We start from the raw sequence: 16,837 nt of genomic DNA on the forward strand, positions 1-16,837 counted from the left end.
GAGTGGTTTGGTGGTGGGTATTTGGAAATCAGGTTGCATGAGGGAAGGTTGAAAAATCTGAGAATGTTTGACCTGGAGGAGAGAATGCTGAAGGGGGATTATTAGCCTTTGAAGGACTGGTAAGACTTGCTCAATTTGTAATTCCAGCATTTAGCATGGAACCTGGCAATGCAGGAGCTAAAAAAAAAATGCCTGTTGAATGAATATATGACTATTACAAGGAAAAAGGAAGACTATTGTTTTTACTGGAGCAGAAGACAGAATTGAAGCAATGAGGGAAATGTAAAGGAAAGCAGATAGAAGCTCTAAGAGGAAGAACCTTCTACCAATTAAAGCTGTCTAGCCATAGTATGGTGAGTTCCAGTGAGGTGGTGAGTTCCCCATCCCTAGAAGATGGCAGTTGGGTGGCAAATAATAGCTAAACCTCCCTTTGAACCTCAGCTTCCATGAGCCTATTAAAAACTGCATGAACTGACATGAATCATGTCTAGCTGCAGAAAATCTTGCTTGTGAATAAAACAGCAGCACAGTCCAATTTCGATGGCTTCATCCTTTGAACAATTAAGGGTAAATCATGACCTCTTAGCCATTGATGGTGCCTGCCAAAAAAAGATGGTGGAGAGATGAGTACTTGCTCCTGTTCGGTGTTACCAGCCTGGACATGATTTCTAAACTCTTTTATGACAGCAGAAATGCCACTAAATGTTATAGGCATTTCTTAATGATTATAATATTACTAATCATACAACCATCAGGCCCCCATTATGACCCCAAATGAGTCTCAGGTGCTCATTTTTGTACTCTGCATAAATTACATTCTCTCCTTTAGTTCATATAAACCTCTATTTTCAAGATGGGGAACGCAAGCCCCAGGGAGATACAGTGAGTCTTTGGCAGATCCTGGATTCCAGCCCTTGCCTGCCTGACACTGAGCTTAGGGTCCTTCCACCAGTCTGAGCTGCTTCTCTTCTGACACATCCCACAGCCGATGGAAATGTAACTTTTGCTCTGCCGATGTATTTTTTTACATTGACATTTATCATCTTCCCTGTTCTCCAGTTTCTCACTTAAAAAAAAAAAAAACCTGCCATGAATTCACACTCAGATTGGGGTCCTCATGTCATGTGGGTTGCCAGCATTCCTTTCATCTCCTGCATTTCTAATCCAGCCCGCTGCAAGTCCCTCCCCCCCCCGCCCCACTCCTTGGTCCTTGCAGAGCCTGCCCTGTAGACAGCTTCTAAGGGTTACCTGGTAAAATATGAATGTGGCTCTGCTTTAAGCGTCTTACCCTAGCTGGTACTGAATTTCCACTTTTATTTATGAGCCCTGTGGGCTGGGGGCCAGATTTGAACAGATTTTTAAAATGATATGTACATGCCTTGAATGTTCACTAAAAAGCCAATCAAGAGAGCTAATGTCAGTACTTTGTGTGAGGATTGAGGAACAGCGTGTGAGGAATGACAACTGTCACAGACTATAAATGTGATCAGTGAGAATGGCGCTTGTCCAAAGGTCAGCCCGTTTCTTCCCTGCAGCTGCCTCAGTCCAAAGGGCACTCTGGATGTCACTTGGGAGATGAGGGAGAGCTTGCCGGCTGGGCCGGACCTCAGCCAGGAGGTGAGCTGGTCAGTATAGGGGAGACATCTGAAATGCTCCAGACCTGACTCCTCATCCTGTCATTCTAGCCTGAGCCTGGAGGGGCAGAGTTGGTCTGGGTTTGAGCGGGTGGCTATGTGCCAGAGGCAGAAACAGAACTCTGGGGGTAGGGCACAGGGAAGGGCTCTGGGCCACCTTGCTTATCTGATGAGTGCCTCCCCTCTTGTCACTAATAATGGTGAGGCTGCCATCATTGTCAGGTTGCGAGGGCAGGGTCCCCATCGGCCTCATTCAACATGGAGTGACACAGCGTGAAGGCAAACTCACGGGTGTGCACAGATGCATTTGTGTGTATGCCCACCTCTGGGGACCATGCCAGTGGAAGTGGGCAGCAACCATGTGGAGGGACGCAGGTGCTAGTAGGGCAGGTGTGGATCTGTCACCACATGACTCCCAGTGTGTGGTGGTGTATCCTTCCTGATTTGAACTGACTCTGGTGCAAGTTTGTTACGGGGTGTAGCACTAAGTAGGTTGTCGTTTCAGTGGAACATGTCAATGGCATTGTGTGATATTTTGGGTATAAGGCACAGGTACCATAAGTGGCTATGCAGGTTGTGCCGTGCACAACTACAGAGGGTCTTATTGACAAAGACGGTGCCAGATGCAAAGGTTCTGGGGACATGTCACCGCTTCTGTGTAATGGTGTATGTCCTAAGTGTTGCTGTCAGTGAGAGGTGACGCAGGCGATAGTGTGTTACCATCAATATGAAGTGGTGCCGTCATTGTTGATAAGTGTGCAGGTGTGTGTCACAATGGGCTGGGATACATGTCACTGTCACTGTATGGGCAGAGGGATTTGTATGTGTGGCCAGGAGTGTGTCATCACCACCGTGCAGGCATACATGTTAAATGAGGCACCTAGAGTGACTGATCCTTTCTTTTTCATTCTCCACCACCCCCACCACCAGGGAAAAAACCCTTGGTAACCTAACCAGCTGGCTCATGCCCTACCTGGGAAGTGGCAGAAACCTTTGGATTCTCCATTCTTCCCTTTGGTTTCTTAGAAAGAGGGTCCCAAGTTCCCTATTTGCATCCTGATTCATGGGTGGTGCTTGGAGTCTGTGTATGTGAACATCCTGAAGAGCCCTCCTCTATTCCAGACCCTCCCCCCCCAGCTCAGAGCCCCTCCCTAGTCCTGCATCTGCCTACCAGCTCCTTAGAGGTTCTCTCCTACTTTTCATCCCATCCCCACCCTCCCAGATCCAGGCACTCATTAGCATGTCAAGGCAGTCCTCTTTCATCCCACACATTGTACCCTGGGATATCCCCACACAGTTAACTCCCTCTCATCCTGAGTTTTCCTGAAACCTTACATTTTCATGTCTACCCCACCAGTCTGCAGTTCCCCCATTATCTGGTACAGGCACGGGAAAATGTTTTGGTGATAAATACTTTCCTCCTTGCCAGTGGTTCCTTTTCCAGCTCTCTGTTGTAACATCTGTTTCCCCTCCTCCAACGTCAGCCTTTCCAACTCTCTGGGACATGGTTGGCCCTCCCTGTCCATCAGGAACTCCTTGTGATGACCCCAGATGCTCATGTCATCCCATAGCCAGCCAGTGCACCCCACCAAGACTCTTCATTTGAGTCCTAGCACTGGACTTGCTCAGGTGCAATCAATGCAGCATCAATGTTTACCCTCTGCCCTCAGGAGGTCCCCCTTCCAGAATGCCCCTCCACCCTTGTGACACTTGGTTCCCTTCCTCACCCCCCGCCCCCCAGGGAAAGCCTTGCTCAGAAAGGTAGTCTTTACACCTTGGAATCTTGTCCTTAAGCATATGGGATCAGAATAAGGGTTCTGGAATATTCAAATCATAAGTAAAGGTCCATTTCAGAATCACATTTAGAATCACAGAATCTAGAATGACAGGCTATCTAAACACCATATGTCCAAGAGTAGCCCCCTCCTACTCAGATCCACTGGGGTGGAGAGACCTACTAAAAACACTGCAGATTCTTGGGGCTCATCTCATGTGGACTGAACCAAATCTCAGAGATGAAATCCCAAGAATCTCTGATGGTTACCAAGACCTCAGGTGTTTGGGATACATCCCCTAGATGAAAAACCCTTGTCTTTGGGTCAATAGAATCTGAGAATCATATGAGCCTGGGTCCTAATCTTATAGGGAACAAGTATTGAACCATGGAATCACAGAATATTTTAGGATTAATAGAAACTAGATTCAACTAATTACACACCTTCACTCACAACTTTAGAACCTTAAGTTCTATGAATCTTAATGTCTAGAATCGTAGAGTTGGAAGTGATCGTGCAATGTGATTTTGTTCCTGCTCTGGGAGACATTTTTCTTTTTCAGCCTCACCGCTCCTTTTGGAATGGAAGGCTTTTCCCCCCCTGTCCCTTGCAGGGCTGCCTCCGCAGTGTTGCCTACATTTGTGAAGATAAATGTTCTTTCCATCTTGGTGCAAAGGCAGCCGGCAGAACCGCTGCATTTACGGAGCAAGTGAGCTGGACATGACTTTTACTTTCCACTTAGGACCAGCACACCCTGGCCCACAAAACAGATTTTGCTCTTTGATACAATTTGATAAATTAATCTGAGGGGATATTATTGCTGTTTTTACTAATGCAGGCATCGCTGAGGAACATGGATAACAGAGGTTAATAAGCTTATGGAGCTACTGGTCAAGAAATAAAAGAAAAAGAACTGAGGGGCAATAGAATGCCGTCCTGGAGATTGATGGGCAAGCATGCAAGGTGTGTGTGTGTGTGTGTGTGTGTGTGTGTGTGTGTGTGTGTGTGTGTTTGGGGAGGAGTGGAATGAAGGGAGGAGATGAAATATACATAAAATGTTAGTGCTGAAGAGCTACATTTCTGGTCCTCTAGTTGAAGAAACAGAAGCCCAGAAAGGGGAAGGGACTTTCTCAATGCCACACAGCAAGTTAATGAAAGTCCTAACTCCTGGGTCAGGTATTCCTTCCCAGTTGTAACTCAGTGTTCCAGCACCACATTTCTTAAAACACCTCCAGCATGCCAAGCACTGTTCTAGGGATGTCACAGATGTCAGCCCTTCCAGCTTATGACAACCCTATGCAGTAGGTCTTTTTTACTCCATTGTTCATTTATTAAACATAGATGGAGAGCCTGTGACCCACCAGGCACTCTCCGAGGCAAAGAGGGATAAGAACTTTCAGAGTTTCTCTTCCCTCTCTTTATGCTAGAGTGAGAGATGCAAATACCCCAGAGAGATAACACATGGACCAATTCACAAGTTCAAGATCCTTTCAGATCAGAGCCTCTGATTTGAAGCACTCAGGAGTGAGCGGGGAGAGATGGCCACCAACCGTTGACGATAATACAGCATGCTAAGTGCTATCCTTGTGAAGAGGCAGCTCTAAGGAGGAGAATCAAAAACACACAGCTTGCAAGCCAGATGGGATGGGAAGCCCAAAGCAGGGAAGGGACAGGGAGGCTGGCTCCAGGGCTGCCCCAGTCACCTCAGAGGCGCCGAGGAGGAGACAATCAATGTTGGGCTCTGGTCATGTAGAGATACCGGGGAGATCTTGCCACCCCTTCCGGATCGTGTGGCTCTGCTCGGACCTAGTTTCCAACTCAGTGAAATAGGGAAATGATCCCGACCTCTGAGGGTTTTGTGAGGCTCAGCTGAAACAATAGGAAATAGCAGCGTGGTCTCAGCAAGTGTTGATCCTCTTTCTCTCCAACACCTGAGCAGGGCAGGGATTTCTTCTGGACTTTGGGACAGTGCAACCATTAGGCAAAGCTTCCTTTTATGATTTTCTTGGTCAGAGAACTCTACCTCATGAGTCCCCTGGGTTCATTTAAGTTGGAGTGAGAAGGAAGAATTCGAAGCTTAGAGGAAACAGTTGAGAGGGGGGAGTGGAGCCAAAGGAGGAGATGAAATGCACAAAAAAGTTAGTGCATTTCTCCTCCTTCTTCACCCTCGCTTTGAGCTTGCTCCCTTCCTCTCCAGCACACAAGGGACCGGGGTATCATGTCCCCAAATGGGAATCATCTGAAGGAAGCTCAGAAAGGGCTTAGAGTTCAGGCCCAAGACCAGGAGGAATTTTCCACCCACAAATCTAAAAATGGCTTCTCTGTGCCACTCACCCTCCACTTGTTTCTTTCTGGCAGAAAAACAAAATAAAACAAAACCACCTTTTACTTGGCAAACAGACAAGGGGTTGGAGAAGTCTGGAGAAGATGAAGCCAGGGAAACGCTGAAAAGTTTGAAGAGGAAGGAATTTTCATGTACTAAGCCTCTCACTGTGGTAGGTGATTCATAATCTTTATCTGATTTAATCCCCACACCGGCGCCTGCCTTACCTTAAATATCATCACCTCCACTTTATATTCAGATAGCGATATTCACACTCAGAGAGGTTAAGCGCCTTGTTCAAGGGAACACAGCTGAGGAGCGGTGGCATCAGCAACATTGGAACTTGATGTGTCTCTACAGGTGGCCACATTTTCCAGGGTGGGGGGTGTTTAGGTGGGTTTCTGGAGCTAAGCCAGGGTCTGCGGCTTTAGAGCAACTGGTTGCAGAATGTGGGTGACCCTGCCAGGTCACCTCTATGGGGACCTTGCCATAGGCTGGTTCTTAATAGGACTGGGTGTTCCAAGGTCTATAAACGTGGTGAGGGATGGGAGTTCCCATTGTGGCTCAGCGGTAATGAACCTGACTAGTATCCATGAGGACGCAGGTTTGATTCCGGGCCTCGCTCCATGAGTTAAGGGTTTGGCATTGCCATGAGCTATGGTGTAGGTCGCAGACACCACTAGGATCCCATGTTGCTGTGGCTGTGGTGTAGGCCGGGAGTTGCAGCTCTGATTCAACCTCTAGCCCTGGAACTTCCATATGCCGCAGGTGCAGCCCTACAAAGCAAGCAAGCAAGGAGTTCCCGTCGTGGCGCAGTAGTTAATGAACCCGACTAGGAATCATGAGGTTGTGGGTTCGATCCCTGGCCTTGCTCAGTGGGTCAAGGATCCGGCGTTGCCGTGAGCTGTGGTGTGGGTTGCAGACATGGCTTGGATCATGCGTTGCTGTGGCTCTGGTGTAGGCTGGTGACTCCAGCTCCAATTAGACCCATCGCCTGGGACCCTCCATATGCCATGGGAAGTGGCCCTAGAAAAGCCAAAAAAAAAAAGCAAGCAAACAAACAAACAAAACCCAAAAAGTGATGGGGGCTATAGTTCAGGATCCTGGAACACTACCCTAAGGATTTAAATAAATAAAAAACCCTCTGTGGCCATCCTTTGCTCACCTCTGCTCAGTTCGGCTCAGCCTGGTTCTGAACTCCAGCCATCTAACCATTGCTCCTGCCTCTGCTCTTGCCTTCAGATTGGCTTTCTAACTGGCTTCCAGATCTGTGGGAGAATCATAGCTTTCTAAAACACGGGTCTGATTGCATCATTCCCCTCCTTACAACACATGGTGGTCACAGCTTATTTTGCCACCTAGCGCCCACTCCTCCCTCGGGTGGCATCAGCTTTGGAGGAGCCAACCTGTCTATTTCATTTGGAGCCATGGATGGATCACATGACCTGGGCTAAGCCAATCAGCACTCAGGTCTCCCTGACCTCCCCAGGATAGTCCCAGGACCCAAATCAGACCAGTCAGGGCCAGGGACACTCAATTCTGGGATTTTTGCTTGAGCTAAGGAAAACAGACTCTCTTTTTGGCTTCAGTGAGGTATGAATTGGGTTTCCCAGGAGCCACCATATGGAGCCTCAGAATGGGGACCAGCGCTGAGCCAGTAGAGCCAAGGAGAGGGAGAAACCCTAGCCTGGTGACATTGTTTCCACCTTGGATCAAGCTGTACCTACAGCTCTCCTAGGTCTTATCATATTTATGAGCCAATAACTGCCCCTTCCCTTTTGTTCTCCTTAAAGCCACCTTAGATGGCTTTTTTTCTTCTTTTTCTTACAAACAAAAGGATCTTGACTGACACAAAAATCCTTTAATGTCTTCCGTTTGCCCTCAGGAGAAAGTGCAAATCCTTTAAATTGGCCCTTAAGGCCCTTCATGATCAGAACTGCTCTCTCCAGTTCTATTAATAACTACCGGGGCTCTCTGTCACTCCTGGCCACGCTGCCACCTGGTGTTTCTGCAGCATTGTACCCATGCTGATTGTTCCCAGAGGAGCCTTGCCTGCTCTGTTTTACTTTGACCGGCATGGCTCAGCTAGAGCATCAAGGAATCCCTTCCGGGAAGCAAGCTGAGTCAGGGGTGTCCTGTGTGCTCCCACATGGACCTCTTCATTGTAGCACCATTGAAAGGAAACTTTGCTGCTTGATGTTGGTTTTCTTGTCTGACTTCCTCCCTGGATTTTGAGCCCGGAAGGAGGAGGACTCACGGAGCCTAAGGGATTCATTCACTCAGCAAATATGTGTTGAGTGTCTCCTATGTGCCAGGACTCCTCTATGTCCTGGGGATACAACCAAGAGAAACCCCCCAACAAATTCCTATCTTGTCTGAGAGGTGAAGCAGACCCTGCTCCAGTAAATACACATGGAACAGGGTCGTTTCGGAAGTTCGGTAGGAGTAAGATGTAATAAGATAAGAGGAAGCCTAGAGGAAGGCCGGGCTCAAAGCAGACCCTCAGGAAGTGGTCTTTTCATGAGTGAATAGGGAACATCCCCAGACACCCTGGTGCCCCTCAGCCTTCCTTTATGACTGTCACTCTGAACTCTACCAGAACTGCGTTGTTAGTGATTTATTCTCCATTTCCAGCCGACAGCCCCTCTTGGGGGGGAGGGGTCATCATTATATAAACGACATTTTGTGTGTGTTTATGACACTAACCTTTCCAGACAGGAGTTGAACAAAGCCATGTTCTCTTTGACTTCATGATGCCACTCCATCCGCATCTCAGGCTGGCGTCAGGAAGCTGTGTGTTCCTCTGCCTGACTTTGATCACGGCTCTGCCTGGCCTTCATCTTTCCAGTCCTCACTCTGCCGTCTCCCTCTACCCGCCCATTGTCAGCCCTTTGATCATCTCTGTAACTCTCCTCTGGGCTTGATCTGGCTCCATTAAGAGGATGAAACTTCTTCCTGCTTGTGTCATTCGCACGCCCCAAAGCCTTCGATGACTCATGATTGCCCACGGCATCAAGTCCAGACCCAGGAGGGCCTCCCTTGATCTGCTTATGCCTCCCCTGCTGGCCTGTTTACCAGGACTCCTCTCCTACATGCCAGTCCCTTCTAGGGAGCACTTGACATCTCAATGTTCATTTTGCTCCTCTGTTATAAATTTGACCGTCTCCTTCTCCTGAAGGGTAGGCTGCTTGAAGGCAAAGATTATGTCTTGTTCTTCCCTGAATCCCCAACATCGAACTTTAGGACCTCCTTCCTGAACGCTCAGTGAGTATTTGCAGAAGTAAAATCTGTTCATGGCATTGCCCTACCTGCTCAGGGTTGAAATGGCTTGTCCTGGCACATGGGCCTTGAGGTCCCTATCCTGGGGAGGAGGGGGACTTGAAGACCTAGGCTCCTTGCTGGGCCTTAGACTACATGCTGGCATCCTTGTTAAATCTTGTATTTGACCTCCTTTTTGCATTTCTTAGTCCATACACATTAACCCCAAGAGTTCCTTCCATGTTTTGGCCCCATCACTGTGACATTTTGTCATTGGGGTGTTTTTGGCATCATTTGCTGTTGTGAAACACATTTTGGCCTGCTTGGTCTCTTTTTGGCATCTTGTTCTCCCCCACTTTCAGGCTTTATGGTCTGGGTGGGGCTGACTCCATACCCTACGTCCATGGGTGGGCATTAGACCCATAGATAGCCAATCAGAGCACTATCAGCTCTGGCTACTGTGATTGGCTCAGGGTTGGCAAGTGACACAAGCTAAGCCAGTAAGAGTCAGCTCTGGGACTTTAGCTGGAACCAATGAGAAAGAAGCTTTCTACTTCTATGGGATTTGCAAGGCTGGCAAACTATTGGCCTGAGCAGCTGGACCTTTTTGCCATCACCCAGAGAGCCTGCCTGAGGGTGATGCCAACAAAGAGAAGAGCAGAGCCAAGAGAAGAGAGGGAGACAAATTCCTGATGACAGTGTTTGAGTGTCCAGATCCCAATGTGCCTTTAAGCATAATCTGCTCGTGTACTTTTCCATTCTGTAACCAGTAAATGCCATTTTTCTACTCAAGTTGTTCTGAATGAGGGTTCTAGCTTTGCCACCTGTGAGAGACCTGCTGGAATCTGTACATTGGAGCTGCGTGTCCCCTCCTCCAGAAAATGCCTAATCAAGCAGACTCTGACCCTGGCAGGACCCTCTGTTTAATATTCTTACATTCCATGAAGGAGCTGATTATTCTGGTCCCTGTTTTCTATCTCTGTGCCACCTCCTCACCTGTGCAGTATGGTCCCCAAGGTCATGCTGACTTCAGTGAGAGGAGCTCACATTGTGGGTCTTTGCTCAAAGCTTTGCCTAAGCTCAAAGTTCATACCCACAGATCCTGGTTCACATAGCCACATCCCCTCAAAAATGCACATATTTTTGGCTAAGAGCTCTGCAATTTCACCCTTGAGTGGCATCAGCATTCTTGGGCGGGTGCCATCCTTTTCTGGTGATTTGTCTGCATCTCGTTTGTCAATTGGAGTTGGAACATTTGCCTGTCAGAGCAGTGCCTTTGGCGCCCCTACTTCCAAAAGGCAATTTGGGAGCAAGAATTTCCCTGAGGTCCTCCTCAGTCAAGGCCAAGGCTCCCTCAGATATTCTGGATACTTCCTTTTCATCTCTGTGCTCTCTCTCAGAGCTATGATCATTAAGCATTTTGCTGGTCCTTTATCTGACCTCTTTCCATTTGATGGATTTGAAAGGCCTCTGATTCTTGGCCCCACAGGCCTTCTCAAGGTGACTTTTGGGGTGTTTTTGGACTGCATCATTTCAAAGTTTCACTGCCCTGGGTAAGCTTTCTGATCCTAAGTCATCAGTTTTTAAAGATTTTCCAAAAGATGCCTTTTTCCTCAGCAACACCTCTCTTTAGCTTGTTGTTTTATTTTGTTTTGTTTCTCACTGTAATGGTCAGACCACCCCATGCTATGATTGGAGGAGGGAGATTCTGTGCAAGCTTGATGAGGCTCATGAAGGGCCCTCCCACCTTGGTGATGCTGCCGTCTCAATATGCGGCAGGAATGGAGAGCTGGATTGTCAAAGAGGTCCCCACGGCCCCAGTGGGGAGGTGCTCTTGTAGGCTAGCTTCTGTTTGCTCTTCCAGATCCTCTCTCCACCCAGCTCTGGAGACTCATCCATATGGACCAATAAACAGGCTCACTTTGCCCTTGGGCTTCTGGTTGGGTTTTATCAATGAGAGTTACTGGCAGGGGTTATAGATGGGAGAGGAGTTAGATGAGGGTATCCCTTGGCTGAAGGTCTCAGCTCCTGTCAAGTGGTCCTTTCCACATAGGTATCCTTTCTAGGCTTGGCAACCACTCCCTCCTTGCCCTTCAGGCTTAGAGGTGATGATGGATCCCCACAATTGCTGGCCCTGGGGAACTGCACTGTCCCAGTGGGACCTGCCTGTCCTGCCCACACTTTCCTGAAGCTCTCCCCAAATAGCCTACATGAACCAGTCCATGTTTCCTGCCAGGATTCTCGCTGATATCAACACTTCTGCTCACATTGATTGGCCAGACCTTATACCTTGGACCTGTTGATTTCAAGGAGCTGGGAAGCGTGGTGTTACTTGTACTCAGGGACAGAGGTAAGCAGGGTGTGGGTGTGCTCTTGTCAAGTCCACCTCAGGCACATAGCTCCCAGTCCTGGGCACAGAGCACTCTGGCATCCTGGTAAGGTCTTTCAAATGAGGGCCCATACCTCATAGGGTGTACCACCTTTCACAGCTCTTTAAAAACTTCTCTCCTGGGGCATGGCAGAATGGGAGGAGCTAGGTTCCTATCCTGACTGTGGACTTTGGGCAAGTCCACAGTCCCAGTCAGCCTAGTCCCAGTCAGCCTCTCTGTCAGAACCTAAGCCTCTTCATTTGCAAAGTGCAGTATTGCTGTGTTGCTTGCAGGTACGCCATAGAGCTGGGATAGTGCACGTACACATGAAGGCATCCAGGATATGGCCGCTAGAATTAGCCATCCCATCCCTGCTTTGGAAAGATCAGCTTCCATGCCCTCATTCCACATTCTTTCCTGATCACCCGCTCAGGGCTGGGCATGTCTCAGTGCTGGAATAAGGGGTGGACAAGACAGAAGAGGTCCCTGCCTGCTGTTTCTGGTGGGAGCAGACGGGCAATTAACAAGTAAGTGGAAAGATGGATAATTCAGAGAGGGGCGAGTGCTCTGAAGAAACAAAAGGGGGAGGTGTGAGAAAAAAAGATGGGAAAGCCTTTCATGACACTGGAGATTGACCTGAACGTGGGAAGATCTGGGGCAGAAGATTTGGCCTGAAGGACCCCCTCTGAACTGGTTTGTTGAGTGGCCTGTTCCTAGGACAGAACGGAGCCCAGGTGGGAGGGAGTGGAGGGAGCAAGGGGTCAGAGCGATGAGCAGTCCAGGTCCTTTGAGTCCTTGTCAGCCACACTGAGGGGTCTGGATGTTATCAAACTTGGATAAGGACATTGACTAGGAGATTTCAAGTAGCAGGTCAAATCCCTGGTGAGTCTCTGGTGGAATTTTCCTGTCCCCAGCCCCAAGTTCCCTGCTGTCATTAGCCTGGTCAATTTCTTTAACAAATTTCTGGAGAACTGAGTGGCTCTGTTAAGGATCGAAGCAGATTCCTTTTTCACTTCTAGGGAAACTGAGTCAGACCCTGGACCTGAGGGAGATCACAGCCACCGGGCTCCCTCCCAAGACCCGGCTGTGCTCTAGGTGCAGCGCTGGCCCTGCACATGTGCTGTTTCCTTCCCGCTCCATCTCCCAGAGAGGCTGGTGTGATCTGTAGATGAGGAAACTGAGGACCCAGCATCTCCCGCTTCTTCCTCACCTCGGGACATCTCCCTCTCTCCTGCAACAACCCACACGGCATCCTGTAAATAACTGCATGTTCCCAACACCTCTCCTCCTTCTCCTTGGAAACCTGCTCTCTCTTTGGATTCAGGCTGCCGGTTGTTAGATTCCCGTCGTGGCTCAGTGCTGAGCATGGCGGGAGTGGCGACAAGTTGCATCTGAAGGCCTAGGGCACCCCCCACCCCACTCCTTCCTTCACTGGCTGGGTGACCTTGGGGTCCACCTCTCTGAGCCTCAGTTTCCTCACCGGAAGCTCAGGGGCTGGGTGGGCGGGGTGGGACCTAACGTCGCAATGGAGATTAAATGAGGACCTGTAAACAAGGGCCCAGCTGAGTGTGGGGCATGCTCAGAGTGCTTCATGAAAGTGAGTTTCCTCATTTCTTCCTTCTTTCATCAGTTCTGCATCCTAGATATTTTGCAGTGTGGGGCATGGGGGGGCAGGGTCCATACAGCGGGATACCTGCAGGGCCAAGCAGGAGTCCACTAGACTCCTTGGAAATGGACTGGGAAGAAGCTGGCTTCCTGAGTAGACTAGCACAGAACCTGAACCCGGGTTGGGGTGGGACAGGTGCTGGTTCTGGGAGGACAGGGCCTGGGTGGTCTAGAGGTCTCTGATGCCCTCTAGCAAGAGTGCCCTCTAACACAGGGCTGGCTGCAGACTCCCCCAGATTTCAGGATCTACTCACTAAGATTTCCTGCCACCCCAAAGTTTCGTATTGACATCTAATTCCACCAAGTGGAAGGGAGAGGTCAAATGTGGGCTTTCATCGGCTGTTGGCGAATGTTCTGGAAGAAATGGGAAAGGGCTTTACCTGTGAGGAGGGATGAATGAATGTGACTCCTGAGGTTCAGAGCCTGTGGAATGATGGTCATAACAGGAGCCAGCTTTACTGGGCTACTGTGTGCTAGCCAATGTTCCATGTGCTTTATACATACTACCTTGTTTAAGCTACACAATAGCCTTATGAGGTATTTCTGTTATCCCCAATTCCCAGATGAAAGAGAAGGCAAAGAGGGACACGAAACTTGTCAAGGTCACACAGCTACAAGGTGTCATTCAGGATTTGTATCGAGGGAGTTCCCGCTGTGGAACAGTGGGTTAAGGACCAGGCATTGTCACTGCAGCGGCTCAAGTTGCTGCTGTAGTGCAGGTTTGATCCCTGGCCCAGGAACTTCCACAGGCCTCAGGTACAGCCAAAAAAACAGGAAAAAAAAAAAAAAAAAAAAAGATTTGCATCTAGGCTGTCTGGTCCTGGAGCCTGCCCTCATTTCTCTGCTCTTTTGGGACCAGGCTGTCTCCATGGGAGATGGGGCTCACTCCATGGCTGGGTGCAGGCTGAGGAGATGCTGAGTTATTATTCAACACTGTCAGTGTATCACTGACTACCATAGCACGGTTGTCTTGTGTCTCTGGATTTGCTATGGCAGACACAGGCTGTCTTATCTTGTTCCATAGCTTTGATTCTGTATAGCGTCTTAGTATTCCTTTGAGGATCCAGACTTCCCTTGTTCTCTGGCCATGTAGTTTGGATGGAGTCCTCCAATCCTCTTTTCCTCAAGCCCTAGGGATTGGTACATAACCCAGGACTAGGATTTAGGGATAGACATGGGACTCAAGATGGTCCAGGGGTACTCAGTCCTGGAGCTTGTTTTGGAAATATTAGAAAAATTCTCCTACTGTTGGAGTTACTGAACTGAGAAAGTGTGAGCCTGGAGCTACAGTGTCATGGTGTGGAAAGAGCCTTCCTAAGGGAGAAACCAAGCCATAGAGAAACAGAACTAATAGAGAGACTGAGCCCTCATGATATTGCATGACTCCTGGATCAAGCTCTTCCTGAAACCCAAATCTGCCCTTGAATTTTTAGTTACATGAACTAATACAGCCCCTTTGTGACCTTAAACCATTTTAATTTTTCTATCGTTTGCATCTAAAATAGGATAACGTATGTTATCACATTTAATCCTATGAGGTAGTTGGCATTCTGCCCATTATGCAGATGAAGGAACTGAAGCTCAGAGAGATTTATTATATTGGCTAAGTTTTCACAGCCAGTACTGGCAGAGCTGGGATTAGATCTCAGGCATTTTGGGCCCTAAACTGTACCTTGATCACTATGCCTTATGGTAGAAGGCTGGTTTTACCCCCTAAATATCTTTTGTAATCTCTCCTTTCCAGATCTCATCCAGCTGCTCTCCCTGTTTCTACTTTCTTATCCCTTTAATCCCCACTTCCTCCGGGAAAGAAGCCTTCTTCAACTACACCCTCAGCCTAAGCTCTGTTTCTTGGTAGACATTTTTATGGCACAATGTACTTTTTCTTCTTAGCTCCACTGAACTTCAGTAATGATTTGTTCCCGGTTTATCTCTTCCACTGGGTGGGAGTCCCACGGGGGCAGAGATGACGTCTGTTTGGCCATTGCTGCAGTGCTGATGCCTGGCACAGTGCCTGGCCCTGGTGGGCACCTGGTAAATGTTTGCTGAATAAATGAATTGTGCAATTTTGTCACTCCCACTGTGGCCCTGGATCATTGTGCACCTGTTTGACTGCAGTGTTGTTATCATTCTGACACTGCAAAATTCGCTCAAGCTCTTCTCTATTGTAGGGCATCTGTGATCTTGGATACTTACATATCTTTGTGTACATATTAGATAGTGAGTTCTTTGAAGATGGGGGCAGTACCATCATCCCTTGAGTAGTAGTAATAATAATAAGGAATAATACAAAGAATGATACTAATACTGAGCACTTACTCTCTGTTAGGCTTTAACATGCATTGCCTTTTTATCAACTATAGGTATGTGTACTGCTATGACCCCATTATACTTAAGGGTAAACTAAGGCTCAGAGAGGTTATGTGGCCTCTTTTGCTTCTTCAGTTTGAGTTGAGGTTCTGTCTTATGCAATCAAAAGAAAACTTGCTCTCCCAGTGACTTTAATGGGGGTGGGGTGGGGTGGAGTGTGGGCTGGGGAAAGCAGCAAGAATAGCAGAAAGGGGAGTTCCCGCTGTTCCACAGCGGGATCAGTGGCATCTCTGGAGCACTGAGACACAGGTTTGATCCCTGGCCTGGCACAGTGGGTAGGTCACAGCTGAGGCTCAGATTCGTCCACAAGCCTGGGAAGACATATGCCATGGGGTAAACAAACAAACAAAAAAGCAAAGAGTAGTAGAAAGGCTGAAAGGGAGCGAAAGGGTTGACCCAGCAGATGGAGGCCTGGCTGTACCCTGTTGAAAGGAAAAGAGTCATCATTGTCAAGGTCTCAGGAGGGATGAGCAGAGAGGAGAGGGAGGAGCCCACAGGACAAGGGAACCAGGGTTGGGGAGAGCTCAAGGGTGCCCCGGGGATGAAACCAGAGAGTCTGGGTTCCTCCCCGGCCCCAGCTCTTCCTGGCTGTGTAACCTGGAGAAAGGCACTGCACCTCTCTGAGCCCGTGTTGCAGGACTGACACCAGCCTTGACACAGCACCTGAAAATTGCTGAGCTAGGGCCTGACATGGCGTCACAGGCACTGTGTACCGGGGGGCAGGGTGGGGGGGCAAGCCACATGCTGGGGCTGCTGTGAATTCTTTACCTGCATGAATTTATGTGCGCCTCCCCAGGACCTTAGGAAGTGGGCCCGGTGACGATGCCACTCTGCGGGGGAGGAGCCTGGGCAGGCTTGCTCAGGGTCATCTAGCACGTGAAAGGCAGATGGACCTGAGCTCTGGCCCCGTGGACCCAGCACCTCCTCTTAGCATCCTGCTTTTCTCTAGAAACTGAACTTGAATATTGGTGGGAAAGTGGTCCAGTGGACAGTTGCTTGCTGAGTCCTGTTGCCTCTTTGAGGTGTCAAGTTTCTCTTTTCATGGTTTTACCCCCAAGGGCCAACTCCCCTTCTTTCAGCATAACTCAGGGGACATCTGTCAGCAAACCTGCGGTGGCCTGCGCTGGCACTAGGGCTCAGAGACAAACAGGACCTGGCGCCCATTCTGCTCAGCAGGAGGGAGGGGTGCTGGAGCTGGTTTCTCAGGGGTCTCACCAGCGAGTTTGTGTGGCACGGCGTGAGGCTGGGGCCCCAGTCCAGAGGTGAGGAGCCCACCTCACTCCCTGGAGTAGTACCTCCAATGAGTTTGTCTCTACATACCACCTCTGCGATCTATTTCCCATCACCCTCTAATTCCACTCGCTTGCAAAAATAAAACCCTTCATGGTGTTTGTTTAGAAAGGAAGCCTCATCTTGTCACTTCACACCGGAAACCCAGTGTCA

The 16,837-nt window shown here is 48.9% G+C and overlaps 1 protein-coding gene and 1 long non-coding RNA gene across 2 annotated transcripts in view; one reads left to right on the forward strand and one right to left on the reverse strand.

Annotated features, from left to right (window-relative positions):
- CPLX2 (complexin 2) overlaps positions 1–16,837 on the reverse strand; it is an 80,663-nt gene that overhangs the window by 14,515 nt on the left and 49,311 nt on the right. The window lies entirely within an intron of this gene.
- The window catches only part of LOC110259397, a 71,667-nt gene continuing 56,030 nt past the window's right edge, over positions 1,201–16,837 (forward strand). The window contains exons 1-3 of the long non-coding RNA XR_002341734.1: positions 1,201–5,904; positions 11,227–11,340; positions 11,653–11,886. This is a non-coding gene — a long non-coding RNA (uncharacterized LOC110259397). The remainder of the gene's footprint in view (positions 5,905–11,226; positions 11,341–11,652; positions 11,887–16,837) is intronic.

This window comes from Sus scrofa, chromosome 2, assembly GCF_000003025.6.
Source record: "Sus scrofa isolate TJ Tabasco breed Duroc chromosome 2, Sscrofa11.1, whole genome shotgun sequence".
NCBI classification, from domain to species: domain Eukaryota; kingdom Metazoa; phylum Chordata; class Mammalia; order Artiodactyla; family Suidae; genus Sus; species Sus scrofa.